Consider the following 6,000-nt stretch of genomic DNA (forward strand, 5'->3'; position numbering starts at 1 on the left):
TCACTGGGAGTCGACACCATCAACCTTCTGGTTCCAACTGGAGTAGGGTCCACTTACTGGTGGTCAACATACAGTTAACTCCTTCCTCTGGTGGGGGTGTCAGTATCTGCAAAACAGCTCAAAGGACATGACTCAGAATATCATCTACAGCCCTTGAGGAGGAATGAAATATCCTTGGCTTTGTTCAGTGGCTAAACTACTATTATTTTGCCTTGCTTGACTGTTTTTTCCTTCCTTTCTGTGTTTTCTCACTTCTCTGATTATTGTTTGGAACTTGGAGGGGGCCTAGGAGGCTAAAGTTCTTCTGCAGGCAAGAGGCAGGCAGAGGATGTGCTGGGTGGGTGTCTGTCCTGGGAAGGCCCCAGAGGGTCCTGCTCAGTTACATAAACACCACTTCTTTGGAGCTGCCTTCCCTGAATACCCCATCTAAAGTACAATTCAGCCCCCTTTTTGATTTCTTCATAGATCTTACAGCAGTTTGTAATTTTTTTTCATTGATTTGATTTCCATCTAACTTTCCCTATATAATTCACAAATCCATGATGGCAGAAATTACAACCCCCTTATACACGTTGGTGCTTCCCAGAGCCAATCAGAATAACACTCAACAAACATTTGTTGAACAAGTGCTTTTTTGGACCCCATTCACATGCAGAATGATGTGTGTGTTAGTCAGCTTAGGTTAGGCTACAGTAACAAATAGACCTGCATATATACCATGGATCTAATACAGTGAATCTTGCTGCTGCATCATCTATAGCCTGTTCCTGGTCAGCTGGGGGCTCTCCTCCATGCAGCAGTAAGGGACCAAAGCTTCTTCCATCTAAAGACTCCAAAATCACCAAGGGCCTTATAATTGTACTCAGCTGGCAGAAGAAGACAAGGGACAGAGGAAGTGGTCACTGCTCTGAAGTCTTGGTGCTGGGCTGGCAGCCATCACGCGTTCGCTAGAACTCAGTCAGGGGACGGCAAGGGGGGCTGGGAAGGAAGCCTTGGAGAGGAAGTGGGTTAGGATAAAGAATAGCCATCTCTGCCATGGTGTGAACACAGTGACGTTGCCTGGGGTAGGAGAGGGGACTGGAAGGCGACCTTGGCTCGGTCATGACCCCCCTGAAAGGCCCAGAGCACTTCACTTGGAGCGCCTAGTTTATCAGCCAAGGGGGAGGGTTCCGTGAGGCCCTGAGAAAGCACGCTCAACGTCTGCTGCAATTAGAACGGTCCAGGGGGTTTAGGCAGCTCTGCTTTCTTGCAGGCCCTTTAACTCTGCTATCATGAAACTCCCCTCTTTGGCTGTCCCTTTCTTTAAAGACCTGTGATTGCAATCGTTAGCGGGCAGCATTAATTACAAAGTTCTTCTTTGCTCCGAAACACTTAAGCTCCCACCTGGTGTTGCGTCCTCTTATTTTTATGCCCGGAGAACCGTTCCCGGTTGGAGCTTTAAGTATAGGTAATTGAAACTGTATCTTGTAGCTGGGTCATAAGTGGAGAGCCCATCCATCTGTCGGCAAAGAAGGTGGGCACTGTTTACGTCTCCATTGAATCTGCCTTTTGTAATTTGGGTTGCAGACGGCACCATCTGTTTCCAGAATCCACTTATCTGCAGTCGAACAAGAGGGTAATAACCTTCCTGGGCTGGATTCAATCCGCCCCTCACTCTGGCCTGCCGCCATCCTCCTGTCCCATCTGCAAGCACGGTTGACAATGGACAGCTGGGACCCCAGGCCAGCTCAGCCAGGAGAGCCCCACTCTCCTCCAGCAAAGGGGATGCGTCCTGCTCCCAACCAAACCCTTCAGTCCAGGGAGGAAAAAGGCCGGGAAAGCACCCCGAACTCGGTGAATCCGAACACATTTCTGTTACCTGGGAAACGACTCCCTTTGTGTCCTGGGATCTGCACAGACACAGTCTATAAATCTCCCTCTCAATGGTATTCGCATCTCGCCGATGTGCAGCATATTGAGAAAACCCTGACATTTGATAAAACTTGGATGGCAATCCACTAAATCTGATTAACCCCTTTTAGCATTAACTGTCACTTCCTGACACCCACAGCAATGCTAAAAGCTGGAAGCATGAGTCCAACTCATTTCAAGTGAGAACAGCACACCTCGGCTGCAGGACAGACAGCCTCCCTCACTTTCCAGCTTGGCCCGGGGAGGAGGGTGAGGGGGTGCCTGGAATAGGGTTTAAACCATCTGGTGTATTCTTAGCGAACCAGAAAGAACTCTGTAAGATAAGACAGCTGGTTGGTCGTCATGCCAAAGAAAGGTTTGGGGAGAATTAAACACTATCGATCGATTTTGCTGAGTCATCTGTGAACGATGTTTCAATATGAGATCATCGAGAAGAGAATTGATTAAAATTTGTATGCTTGTCAATTCATCCTTAACAACAGCATGGTTAAGAGTTTGGAATCATTATTCCTGCTAAATCCGAACTCACAATTGCCACTTTCTCAGCATCCTATTCCGTGTGCTCATTTCAAAAATATGTACTAAAAAGGACTCCCAGTGTGTCCATAAGTTTCCAGTGGTTGTTTCCCCAAGTTGCCAGCTATCAATGTCTCTACCCAATTTAGAGGTGTTATCCTGGAAGACTGACTTGTGCACGACTCCTTCAACGCCAGAATTAGATCACTGTTATTTGTGCATATTCAACCCTAATAGGAGAGGCTTCTAACTTTTGGAGAGTGGGGTAAAAAGCACTCACGCGGAACTGGGAAAGATCAGCAGAAGGGCATGGACGCTGGTGATCCAGGCAGGTTCATTTATGGGCCTGGGGCTCCCTGCTGTGGAGGGAGGAGAGAAACCAGACAAGGCTGCTCCCCAAGGGGGTTAACAATATACAGTAAGAAACTCTGGTTCTACTTAAGTCAGTATTTCTATTTCAATATTCTGAGAGCTATAAGACAGCACTCATCTATAAAAGCCCTACTATGTGCCAAGCACTGTGGTAGGGACTCAAAGGCATCTATGTCCTGGTTTCTGACCTCAAAAGATTTATAACAGAGCTGGAGAGAAGTGTGCACAAAGAAGATGGATGGTTCAAAGCCTCATTAAAATGCCGGCAGGATGGCATCAGAATGGGAAACCCGTGATGTCATGTCTCCTCCCCGTCATGACCACGCAAGCAGATCTGATCCATCATGGCACTCACTTTGTCGGCACTGAGAAGTAGCTGCAGTTTTGGGGGTTTTTTTCATTGCAACTATCATGTATTGAAAAACATGTCTCCTTGGAAGGAACCCTGGTGAACCAACCAGTGTCATGCTTATTTTGAACCTTTGTTTTTCTTCCTTTGGGAGGAGGCGAGGGCTGAGCACCACCCAGACTAGTCACTTCACATCAGAGCAACCAGTACTCCCTGCTCACCCCTCCTCCCCAGGGTCCTAGCCGGCTGCCACTTTACCTCTCTTTGCCTTCAATCCAGTGCATTGCCCAGGCAAAGCTGCTGCCCTTTCTTCACCCACATTCTGGGCCCTATGCTCTAGTTAGCCTCATCATGCTGGGAGGAGAACGTTTAACAGATTTCCTAAATGTGTCTGGTAGCGCTCAAAGCATTTTCAACATGTGTGGTTTGCACTGATCATAACACAGTGGGCTTGGATTTTTCCCAGCGTGGTCCTCCCTCCAAGCAGCCACTGATCAGTTGTAGTTGTCACATCCAAGGACACCCAAGTGCCATCCGCAGTGCAGAGAGCCTGTGCTAGGAGGAGAAGGAGATGCCTCCATGGGTCTACATCCCCTGATATTTCAAAGGCCAATCTGCCCACCCACTCAACGCTGAACCAGAGGTGACAGAGAAGGGTTAAAGCTCTGGGGGAGCCAAGTACTTGAGTGTGGAAGAGGCACCATGACTCCTCTGGGTGAGCCCAGACTCCCTGGTGGTGGGCTGGTGAGGTCTGGGGTGTGGTTCCATCCTGGTGACAGAGGAAGCCACCTGTTCTAGGACATTTGAGAGAGGGCAGCATGAGGGGATCTGACCTGCGTCCCCAAAAATAATTTCAAAGATGGGCCAAGAGTGCAGGCTTGCCTGGAAGGGGCATTGTCAATGTCACATCGAGGCTCTCAGTCCTACCACTTGGCTGGGAGAAAGCATGATCCTCGGGACAGAATTGAGACCTGCAGGGAGGTTGCTGAGATGGGCATGCTTTGACCTTGACAGAGAGCCTAGCAGGAAATCATACTCACATTTTGCAGAGACCAGAAGCCAGGAACGGCCAGACTGAAAAAATCATAGGTCGTTGAGATTGGCAGATGGTCAGCCTAGGAGCAGACGTCATTTTTAAGAAAAGTCCTAAAGCAGTTCATCCATCAGCAAGTATCTCCTGCGTGTCTACCACAGGCAAACCACAATGGCAAGCAAAATCGACGTGGATCCCACACTCGTGGGGTTTACAGTCCCCTGGGAGGGACAGCAGTCTTCACCCCACCCCACGAACGGCGACGGGCCACTGAGGAACAGCTTGCTGTTGCTGCTATGACACATTGCCATAAACACAGTGTCTTAAAAGCACTTCAAATTTATTTTCTTAGAGGTCAGAGGTCCAAAGTGAGTCTTCTAGGACTGAAATCAAGGTACCAACAGGATGAGAAAGAAGGAAATCCTGCCATTTGCCACAACACGGACGGACCTTGAAGGAACTTTACGAGGTGAGGTGAGTCAGACAGAGAACAACACTGTGCATCGCTTCTACGTGAACTCCAAAAAGCTGAACTCATAAAAGTCGAGAATAGACTGGGAGACACCAGGGGCTGGGGGCACAGGTGCCCTTGGGGACACGTTATTTAAGGGTAAGAACTTGCAACTAGTGGATAAATAAGTTTTGGAGAGCTAACGCACAGCCTCGCGACAACAGACAATCCTGTGTGATAACCTTCAAAGTTGCTAAGAGACGAGATGGCTATTGCTGTCACCACAAAAAAGAAATTATAATTACGTGATGTGATAGAGGTGTTAGTGAACATTGCAATAAATAAACGGAGCAAATCAATACTGCAAATCAGTACCTTAAACCAACACAATGTTGCATGTCAATTGTATCTCATTGAAAAATACATGAATAAATAAATAATAGAAACCCATTTGATTAAAAAACAATATTTCAGCAGGGCTGTGTTTCTTCTGGAGGCTTCTGGAGAAGATCTACTTTTTCCTTGCCTTTTCCAGCTTCTAGAGGCTGCCCACATTTCTTGGCTCATTTCCACTTCCTCCATCTTCAAAGCTCACCTCTCCAAACATTGTTTTTGCTGTCACATCTCCTGGTTCTGATTCTGACCCTCTGGTCTCATCATAAGGACCCCTGTGATGACACTGGGCCCCCACCCCAGATAATCTGGGGCAATCTCCCCATCTCAAGGTACTTAATCACATTTGCAGAGTCCCTTTTGCCAGTAAGGTACCGTCCCGGGTTGCAGAGATTAGGACATGGTCATCTTCGGGGGCCACAATTCAGCCTATGATAATTTCTATTTGTTTGTCCTTTTAATTCTTTTCACTTCCTCCCCTCTCTCCACCATTCAAGCAGCAAGAAGGGCTTTCTCTGTGACAGACCTCCCCACCCCCCAAAAAAGTAGCAATAGACAAGAGGCAACCATAGCATATGATGATCTTGAAAGCTAAGGTGCTCCATTGCAAGAACCAGGCCCTTGAGAGAGAAAGGCTGATTTGAATTCCAAAAACCTCCATTTGGGAAGTCAAAAGCTCAAGTCTGAAGGGTGAGGGCATCACGCAAATCCATTAGATTAGAAAGAGAACGCACTTGTTTCTGTGCAAAAGGGGATAAAGTTTTTCCCAGCTGGGCGCAGGAGAGAGACCAGAGGCACTGGCATGGATTTAGGAACAGCAGATCCCTGAGAAATCCACCAGCCTGACCCCCGCTGAGGTCAAAACCTTGGAAAACGTCTGGGCTGCATGAACCATCAGCTGCCAGGTCCCTGTTAGCTGCCCTCGGGCCTCTCTGATGCTCAGAGCAGCCAGGTGTGGATGCTACTCCAGGTTCC

Source organism: Camelus ferus, chromosome 11 (assembly GCF_009834535.1).
Source record: "Camelus ferus isolate YT-003-E chromosome 11, BCGSAC_Cfer_1.0, whole genome shotgun sequence".
Classification (NCBI taxonomy): Eukaryota; Metazoa; Chordata; class Mammalia; order Artiodactyla; family Camelidae; genus Camelus; species Camelus ferus.